Source organism: Cetorhinus maximus, unplaced genomic scaffold (assembly GCF_964194155.1).
Source record: "Cetorhinus maximus unplaced genomic scaffold, sCetMax3.hap1.1 HAP1_SCAFFOLD_882, whole genome shotgun sequence".
NCBI lineage: Eukaryota > Metazoa > Chordata > Chondrichthyes > Lamniformes > Cetorhinidae > Cetorhinus > Cetorhinus maximus.
The window spans coordinates 92,159-102,369 of NW_027596824.1; the positions used below are offsets into that span (position 1 = coordinate 92,159).

Here is a 10,211-nt window from a genome sequence, read left to right on the forward strand (position 1 = left end):
AGTGCGTCCCTCAGCACGTAGTCCTGGACCTTGGAATGTGCCAACTCTTTGCAATGGAAGACCAAGAAGTTTCAGGCAGCCAAAGAGCGTCTTTCACCGAGTTGATCCTCCGGCTGCAGTTGATGCTTGTCTCGGCGTGTGTCCCTGGGAACAGCCCGTAGAGCACAGTGTCCGGACCTGTGTCACGGAACTGCTCGGGATGAACCTCGACAAGAACCACGGCCACTCTCTTCAGACCTTTTCTGCAAAGGCAGATTCCACAAGGAGGTGGGCAACGGTCTCTTCCCCACCACAGCCACCTCGAGGGCAACGTGCAGAGGGGGTGAGGCTCCTGGCGTGTAGGAAGGACCTGACGGCAAGGTCCTTTCTCACCACCAGCCAAGCTACGTCTTTGTGCTTGTTGGAAGGTTCTGGTGATGAGGCATTCTGCCAAATGACCCTGACAGTCTGTTCGGCGAACCATCCGACGGGATCCACCATCTCCTTTTCCCGCAGGGCCTCTAGGGTGATACGTGCTAACCACTGCCTGATGGACTTGCGGTTCCTCTGCATAATTTTTCCACACGGGACAGGTGATATGGCACTTGGAGCTTTCCGTGGCAGCGTGACCAGACCCATCCTTCGCAACACCAGGGACAGGTAGAACCTCAGCACGTAGTGACGCTTGGTGTTTGGGTCTACACACAGCTTGATACAGCCATACACAAAGGTGGCCATCAGGATGAGGGTGATGTTGGGCATGTTTTCTCCCCCTTCATCCAGAGGTTTTTTACATCATGTCCCTGCAAACATGGTCCACTTTTGACCTCCAGACAAAGCGGAAGTTGGCTCGCGTGATCGCCACAGCGCAGGAGTGAGGAATGGGCCAGACCTGCGCCATGTACAACACTGAGAGTGCCTCACGCCTGATGAGCAGGTTCTTACCCGCAATGGAGAGGGAGCTTTGCTCCCACAAGCCCAGTTCTTTTCTCACCATGGCTACTCGCTCCTTCCAGTTTCTAACGCATTCCCTGGTCCCTCCGAACCATATCCCCAGCAGCTTCAGGCAGTCTGACCTGCTGGTGAAAGGGACAAAGCTTAGTTCAGTTCCCAAAGGGCACGGCCTCGCTCTTGCCACGGTTTACCCTTGGCACCCGAGGCCGGTTCGAAGTGGTCGCAGGTGTTGATCGGTCTGCGCACCGATGTGTGAAAAGTGGGGAGTTGACCGTACTACCGCATCACCACACTGCCCCAGGTCCAATAGCATGGCGGAATGTATATACTGTAAAGTGCTTACTTATGAAATGTCAGCAAAGTAAACAAGGCTTGTGACGGCCTGTCACAATGCTACACCTTAGAGCGACAGCGCTCAGTGCAACCACTCCTTCACCAGCAGAATTACAGTGCGAACAACCCTTCCCAGTCATCATTGGACAAAAGGTATGACTACAACACCCAACCGATGGAACATGAAATCCGGCAGAAATCAGCAGCATCTGTCCAGAACCATGATCAGATCAAGTACGAGCACCCATTGTGAAGAAACCGATGGCGAATCAGGGAAGTACCAGAACAAGAAACACCAAGTAACCCCATCGCAAGCAGAACGCGATCTAAGACACGATCCCAGCGCAAGACTCCTACAGACAACCAGAATTGTGAGAACGTACGGCAATCTCAAACCAACTTCACAGTATCAACGAACCACCATTCCGTCCCAGGGACTCATAAGGTGATCACTTTGTACAATTGTAGGTTCAAACACAGAAGAGCAATTTGTTGTAATGTAAATAGTTCTTATTATTTAAGGGTACAGCTTGGAGTTGTTGTGGTATACCTTTAAAGAGCGTATCTAAAATTGCTGTGCATCGCCAGGCAGGGTGTGACGTGTATATACTCATGTATAATTCTCGGGCCGATGATAGGAGCTGTCCTAGAGACCTAGATATTGTTGTATATATTTCATCTCTTCAAATCAAAGAATTGAGTTAGCGATCCTCTTTGTGTCGTCGGTGTGTTTGCGTAAGGTGGAAAACACAACATGGAGGACCCCCATTTAAAGTGAATGGCAAAAGAACTAAGGCGACATGAGGAGAAACCTTCTTGCGCAGCGAGTGGTTAGAATCTGCAATGCACTGCCTGAGAGTGTGCTGGGGGCACTTTCAAGAGTGGCTTTCAAAAGAGAATCGGATAATTATCTGAAGAGAAAATATTTGCAGGGCTATGGGGAAAAGGCAGGTGAGTGGCACTAGGGGAGTTGCTCTTGCAAAGAGCTAGCACAGACACGACAGGCCGAATGGCCTCCTTTTCTGCTCTAACCAATCTAGGACTCTATGTGTGCAGCTCTGCACACTTGCTTGCTGCATTGTCACTCACGCCCTGCAAGACACGCAACTGCTTTCAAAAGCTTCTTCCACAGCAGCCTCTGACACTGACGTCCATGTGGATAGGCACAACCCTCTCCCATCTGATTGGTGGAATACTGCCGATCTACATAACTCTGATGCAGTCTCACTGAAAGAGAGAGAACAAAGGCAACTTTTCCAATTAGAAATCCCGGGACAAATATGCCAACAGTGAAACCGTCAGTGCTTAGATATATATATACATAAGTCTTTGAACGCTGTCAGTCTGCTTTAAAGGAGGGAAGGCAGATGGCACTCGGGGAAGTCAAGGGCGGCGCCGGCATCGCTTCTCGGCCTTTTGGCTAAGATCAAGTGTAGTATCTGTTCTTGAAAGGCTGTAAATGACTGTAATATTGTTTGTACTGATGCACCTGGTGATACATTTTGTAAAAGTTTAACCTGGATTGTACCCTTGTAATGTTGTTTTTGAAATGGTTTTGAATGTGATTGAAGATTTTTATGAATAAAGTATATTTTTACAATAAAAAAAAAAAAAAAAAATCTGTTCTTCAGAGAGAGACATGTGGGAGCGACGCTCCCTCTCCATTGCGGGTAAGAACCTGGTCATCAGGTGTGAGGTACTCTCGCTGTTGCTGTACGTGGCGCAGGTCTGGCCCATTCCACACTCCTGCGCGATGGCGATCACTCGAGCCATCTTCCGCTTTATCTGGAGGTCGAAAATGGATCGTGTCTGCAGGGACGCGATGTACAAGCCTCTAGATAAAGGGGGAAAAAACGTGCCCAACATCGCCCTCATACTGATGGCCACCTTTGTGTGCGGCTGCATCAAGCGGTGCGTAGACCCTCAGTACGCAAACACCAAGTGTCACTACGTGCTGAGGTTCTACCTGTCCCCGGTGTTGCGAAGGATGGGTCTGGCCACGCTGCCGCGGAACGCTCCAAGTAGTTGGACCGTGCCGTACCACCTGTCCCTGGTGGAAAAATTTATGCAGAAAAACACCTTTGACCACAAGTCCATCAGGCAGTGGTCAGCACGTAACGTCCTAGAGGCCCTGAGGGATAAGGAGAGGGTGGACCCTGTGGGATGGTTCCCCGAGCAGACTGTTAAAGTCATTTGGCAGAATGCCTCATCGCCAGAACTTTCCAACAAGCACCAAGACGTAGCTTGGCTGGTGGTGAGAAAGGCCCTCCCCGTCAGATCCTTCCTACACGCCAGGAGTCTCACCCCCTCTGCACGATGCCCTCGAGGTGGCTGTGGTGGGGAAGAGACCGTTGTTCACCTCCTTGTGGATTGTGCCTTTGCAAAGAAAGTCTGGAGAGAGATGCAGTGGTTGCTGTCGAGGTTCATCCCGAGCAGTTCTGTGACACAGGACTCTGTGCTCTACGGGCTGTTCCCAGGGACACACACCGAGACAAACATCAACTGCAGCTGGAGGATCATCAACTCGGTGAAAGAGGCGCTTTGGTCTGCCCGAAACTTGTTGGTCTTCCAGCACAAAGATTTGTCCCCGACCGATTGTTGCGGACTGGCACAATCCAAAGTCCAGGACTACGTGCTGAGGGACGCACTAAAGCTTGGGGCAGCTGCCGCAAAGGCGCAATGGGGAAGGGTCGCTGTCTAAGACCTTTCTACCACAGCGCACCGAGAGACTGGGAACTGTTTAGAGCCCCTCGGGCTGTACAGATCAAAATGAAAGGCTGTAAATGACTGTAATATTGTTTGTACTGATGCACCTGGTGATACATTTTGTAAAAGTTTAACCTGGATTGTACCCTTGTAATGTTGTTTTTGAAATGGTTTTGAATGTGATTGAAGATTTTTATGAATAAAGTATATTTTTACAAAAAAAAAAAAAAAAAAAAAAAAAAAATCTGTTCTTCAGAGAGAGACAAGGTGGAGAAAGAGATTGAGGCAACAGAGAGCCAATCAACAGCACCACCCCCTGAACCTTCCAGTCCTCAGGACAGCGAATCAATGGAGGAGGAGGCAGCAGTGGAAAAGCAGCAGGGGGAGTGGCGGACGGTGAAGAACAAGAAAAGTAAGAGGGAGCGAAGAAGAAGCAAAGGCGTTTCCCAGAGAAGCGGCAAGAGGCGTCTCCCATCCGACACGGATGACAAGGGCAGCAGCTCTTCGGATGAGGAAGTGCCAGAGCGGCACCGACAGAAGAGGCGGCAAAGCTCCAGGGCGTTGGAGGACGAGACACCCGAGCTCCAGAAAATTGGAGACAACAAGGAGACCAACGCACCCCAACTTTGCCTGCAACCTGAGGAGGCCAGTGCACCACAGCCCCTGGAATCTGGGAGCAGTGAGGCAATCATCGCACCCCAGCTCCAGGAAGCCGGGAACAGCAACCCCCCAGAGGGGGTGAGTTTTGGAGAAGCTTCTCCAGCAAAGGTCATCTCAAAATCCGCTCACTACGTGAACCTCCAGATGCCACTGGAGCAGAACACGGCCAAGGAGATCTACCTCAGCCCATCCAAAGTGAAGGAATTTGAGCTCACTACGGGTATGAAGGAGCAGACTAAAGGTCTGGGACTCTCAGAGACAGTGGGTTTGGTAGGAGAATAAATGCTTTAATATGGGTTTAAAGATTGTATCCATAAATGTGCGTAGCATTAAATCTACTACGCGATGTGTTGCGACCTTGGACTACCTTGCCAAGGTCAAAGCTGACCTGTTGTTTCTGCAGGAGTGTGCGATACCGCACCTCAGCTCCTACAGGCAATGGTCACGATGGTGGTCCCACGGGCCATCGATCTGGTCGGGCGGAAACGACTCTCGTTCCTCCGGCCTGGGTATTCTGCTGCGGGGAGGCAACTTCACCGTCTCCGAGGTCAAGGAGGTGGTGGGCGGGCGACTCCTGGTAGCAGACGTAATGTACAAGAACGCTCCACTCCGGTTAATTAACGTGTACGGCCCGGCACAAGGGGCTGAGCGGCTGGAGGTTTTTCAGCAGCTCCCACTGCTGCTGGCGACCTCCAGGCCGGTCATTCTGGGCGGGGACTTCAACTGCATCATCGATGCGGCTGGACGATCCGGCAGGGCCGGAAGCAGATTGGACGCTACGTCCAGATCCCTGATGGAAACAGTTAAGGATGCCAAGCTGCACGACGTCTTCAGCAACCCTGCAGACGGAGCGCAGCGTAGATACACCTGGTCGCGGCCAGACGGGTCCATTCGTTCCAGGATAGACTTCCTGTTTGTGTCCCGTGCATTCACAGTCAGATCCACCGAGGTCAAGCCGGTGTTCTTCTCTGACCACTGCCTCCTACTGGCGGACTGCCACTTGGAGGAAGACCTGAGGGTGGGCAGGGGGGCATGGAAGCTAAATGTGCAACTGCTGACCCCAGAGAACATTGAGGAGCTCAAGAGGGATTACAAAGGTTGGAGAACCGTGAAACCCCTCTTTGAGTCCCTGACACACTGGTGGGAAGTGATCAAGGGAAGCATCAAGAGGTTTTTCATCCTCAAAGGCACCCAGAAAGCTAGAAAGGAACAGAGGGAAATGTCCCGACTCCAGGAAAAGATGCAGAATCTGCTCCGGCTGCGGTCGATGGGGGTCGATGTCAAGGAGGAGCTCCAAGAGGTGAAGGGCCAGCAAGCCTCGCACTTTGCCTCGGAGGCCTCCAAGATCATCTTCCGTTCCAGAGTCCGCTCCGTGGAGCAGGATGAGACGTGCTCACGTTTCTTCTTCCAAAAGGTACACAGAGAGCGCTCTGTGATCAGCAGCCTGAAGGAAGAAGACGGCTCAGTAAAGTCATCACGGTCCGACATTCTGAGGATCAGCAAATCCTTTTATGCCGGACTGTATGACGTGAAGCCCACGGACAGCACGGCCTCCCAGTCCTTCCTGTCCTCTATCACGGAGGTCCTAGACCACAGTACTCGGGAGAGCCTAGACAAACCGCTAACCCCTGACGAACTGACTAAGGCCCTCGAGTCCTTCGAGAAGAGTAAAACCCCCGGAAGCGACGGCCTGCCGGCGGAGTTGTATTCGGCTCTGTGGGACTTGATCGGCCCAGACCTGCTAGAAGTGTACGAGAGTATGCTCCTGGCCGGCAGCATGTCAGAATCCATGAGGAAAGGCATCATCACCCTCATCTACAAGCACAAGGGGGAAAGGGAGGAAATTAGAAATTGGCGACCCATTTCACTGTTGAATATGGACTATAAGATTCTGTCCAAGGTCATCGCCAACCGGGTCAAATCCGCTCTGGAATTGGTGATTCACCCTGACCAGACCTGCTCTGTGCCAGGCAGGAAGATCTCTGACAGCCTGGCGCTGCTCAGGGATACGACTGCCTATGTACAGGACAGGGGTGTGGATACCTGCCTCATCAGCTTGGATCAGGAGAAGGCCTTTGACAGAATATCGCACACCTACATGGGGGATGTGCTCTCCAAAATGGGCTTTGGGGAGGGAATTCGAAATTGGATCCAACTGCTCTACACTAACATCAGTAGCGCAGTCTCAATCAATGGGTGGGAAACAGATAGCTTTCCGATTAAATCTGGAGTCAGGCAGGGCTGCCCTCTCTCGCCTGTCCTTTTTGTGTGCTGCATAGAACCCTTTGCCGAGTCCATCAGGAAGGATCCGGGCATAAGAGGAGTGACGATCCCAGGCAGTGGAGGCACTCAGGTAAAAGCCTCCCTGTACATGGACGACGTCGTCGTCTTCTGCTCGGATCCGCTGTCGGTGCGCAGACTGATGCACGTCTGCGACCAGTTCGAACTGGCCTCGGGAGCCAAGGTAAATCGTGGGAAGAGCGAGGCCATGTTCTTTGGGAAGTGGGCTGACCGATCCTTTGTCCCCTTCACTGTCAGGGCTGACGGCCTGAAGGTGCTGGGGATATGGTTCGGAGGGACCGGGGCATGCGTTAGAAACTGGAAGGAGCGAGTGGCTATGGTGAAAAGGAAACTGGGCATGTGGGAGCGACGCTCCCTCTCCATTGCGGGTAAGAACCTGGTCATCAGGTGTGAGGTACTCTCGCTGTTGCTGTACGTGGCGCAGGTCTGGCCCATTCCACACTCCTGCGCGATGGCGATCACTCGAGCCATCTTCCGCTTTATCTGGAGGTCGAAAATGGATCGTGTCTGCAGGGACGCGATGTACAAGCCTCTAGATAAAGGGGGAAAAAACGTGCCCAACATCGCCCTCATACTGATGGCCACCTTTGTGTGTGGCTGCATCAAGCGGTGCGTAGACCCTCAGTACGCAAACACCAAGTGTCACTACGTGCTGAGGTTCTACCTGTCCCCGGTGTTGCGAAGGATGGGTCTGGCCACGCTGCCGCGGAACGCTCCAAGTAGTTGGACCGTGCCGTACCACCTGTCCCTGGTGGAAAAATTTATGCAGAAAAACACCTTTGACCACAAGTCCATCAGGCAGTGGTCAGCACGTAACGTCCTAGAGGCCCTGAGGGATAAGGAGAGGGTGGACCCTGTGGGATGGTTCCCCGAGCAGACTGTCAAAGTCATTTGGCAGAATGCCTCATCGCCAGAACTTTCCAACAAGCACCAAGACGTAGCTTGGCTGGTGGTGAGAAAGGCCCTCCCCGTCAGATCCTTCCTACACGCCAGGAGTCTCACCCCCTCTGCACGATGCCCTCGAGGTGGCTGTGGTGGGGAAGAGACCGTTGTTCACCTCCTTGTGGATTGTGCCTTTGCAAAGAAAGTCTGGAGAGAGATGCAGTGGTTGCTGTCGAGGTTCATCCCGAGCAGTTCTGTGACACAGGACTCTGTGCTCTACGGGCTGTTCCCAGGGACACACACCGAGACAAACATCAACTGCAGCTGGAGGATCATCAACTCGGTGAAAGACGCGCTTTGGTCTGCCCGAAACTTGTTGGTCTTCCAGCACAAAGATTTGTCCCCGACCGATTGTTGCGGACTGGCACAATCCAAAGTCCAGGACTACGTGCTGAGGGACGCACTAAAGCTTGGGGCAGCTGCCGCAAAGGCGCAATGGGGAAGGGTCGCTGTCTAAGACCTTTCTACCACAGCGCACCGAGAGACTGGGAACTGTTTAGAGCCCCTCGGGCTGTACAGATCAAAATGAAAGGCTGTAAATGACTGTAATATTGTTTGTACTGATGCACCTGGTGATACATTTTGTAAAAGTTTAACCTGGATTGTACCCTTGTAATGTTGTTTTTGAAATGGTTTTGAATGTGATTGAAGATTTTTATGAATAAAGTATATTTTTACAAAAAAAAAAAAATCTGTTCTTATCAGTTTAATATCTGATACGTCCCTTATCTGGGGACCATATATTAAATTGATTTTTGGAGCAGGGAGATGGAATAGGGGCTTGCTCCGTCCACTCCACGCATCGACCCGGTATTGCAGTATCTCTGGGAACGGTGCACCCTCCCCTTTCCAGGGGATTTTCAATGCTAAAAATAGTTTTCTTACAAACATCTGCTTTCTTTACTTCTCAACATGTACATGTTCCAAAATCCAACTTTCTTTGGAAAAACTCAGCAAGTCTGGCAGCATCGGCGGAGAAGAAACCAGTCAACGTTTCGAGCCCTCATGGCCCTTCAGCAGAACTGAAGCATAGTTTCAACAAGGGAGAAATATAAATTGGTTTAAGGTGGGTGGGGGGGAAGAGACACATTGAGGGTGTGGTGTGAGCAGATAATCAAAAGATGTCAGAGACAAAAGGGTCAAAGAGGTGTTGAAGGTGGTGGTCTTTGTCTGAGAAAAGTGCTAATTAAGAATGCAAGACAGGATATTCAAAGTACAGCTCTAGTGGGGGTGGGGTGGAAAGACTAAAGGTCTTTAGTCATTCTTAATTAGCACTTTTCTCAGACAAAGACCACCACCTTCAACACCTCTTTGACCCTTTTGTCTCTGACATCTTTTGATTATCTGCTCACACCACACCCTCAATGTGTCTCTTCCCCCCCCACCCACCTTAAACCAATTTATATTTCTCCCTTGTTGAAACTATGCTTCAGTTCTGCTGAAGGGCCATGAGGGCTCGAAACGTTGACTGGTTTCTTCTCCGCCGATGCTGCCAGACTTGCTGAGTTTTTCCAGGTAATTCTGTTTTTATTTTGTTTTGGATTTCCAGCATCCGCAGTAGCTTTTAGCTTTTTGTTTTTATCCAACTTTCTTTCTTTCTCTCTCTCTCTCTCTCTCTCTCACTCACTCACCCGCAGCAGCTACACACAAAAAACACGCACGCTCACCCAACACTCACAGACAGCACTCTCATCTCACAAACACTCTACCTCACTTATACAAAAACAGCTTTCACTTGCAAATACACCTCTCAAACACTCTCTTAGCTGCACCTTTCGCCTCACAACATTTTAAACCAGCTCTCTGCTGCCGCTGCCGCTGCTGCTGCTGACACAGCAACAATCAAAACTCACACCTCAAAGCTCACACACTTTACACAGCTACTCCGAAACCTCTACATCCACATTCACACAATCCTTACATTGCACAAGGAGCCCATTCCGCCCGTCGTGCCTGCACCAGCTCTCCCGGTGAACATTTCACCTCGTGCCTTTCTCCTGCCTTCTCCACGTAACCCGGCACATGCTTTCTTTTCAAATAATCATCTCATTCCCTCTTCAATTGAACCTGCCTCCGCCGCGCTATCAGGTGGTGCATTCCAGACCCTGACCGCTCGCTGCTCCTATCGCTTTTGCTTCTTTTGCCAGTTACTTTAAACCTGTGCCCTCTCCTTCTCGATCCTTGCCCCGGTGCAAACAGTTTCTCCCTATCTACTCTCTCCAGACCCCTCATGATTTTCAATACCTCTATCAAGTCTCCTCTCAGACTTCTTTTCCCCAAGGAATACAGTCCCAACTTCTCCAATCTTACTTCATAACTCAACTTCCTCGCCCCTG

At 51.1% G+C, this 10,211-nt stretch overlaps 2 pseudogenes; both read left to right on the forward strand.

Annotated features, from left to right (window-relative positions):
- The first annotated feature begins 2,666 nt into the window (after positions 1-2,666).
- LOC144674996 (U2 spliceosomal RNA) lies at positions 2,667-2,770 on the forward strand (annotated as a pseudogene).
- Positions 2,771-8,543: 5,773 nt separating this feature from the next.
- Positions 8,544-8,719, forward strand: LOC144674983 (U2 spliceosomal RNA; annotated as a pseudogene).
- The last annotated feature ends 1,492 nt before the right edge of the window (positions 8,720-10,211 follow it).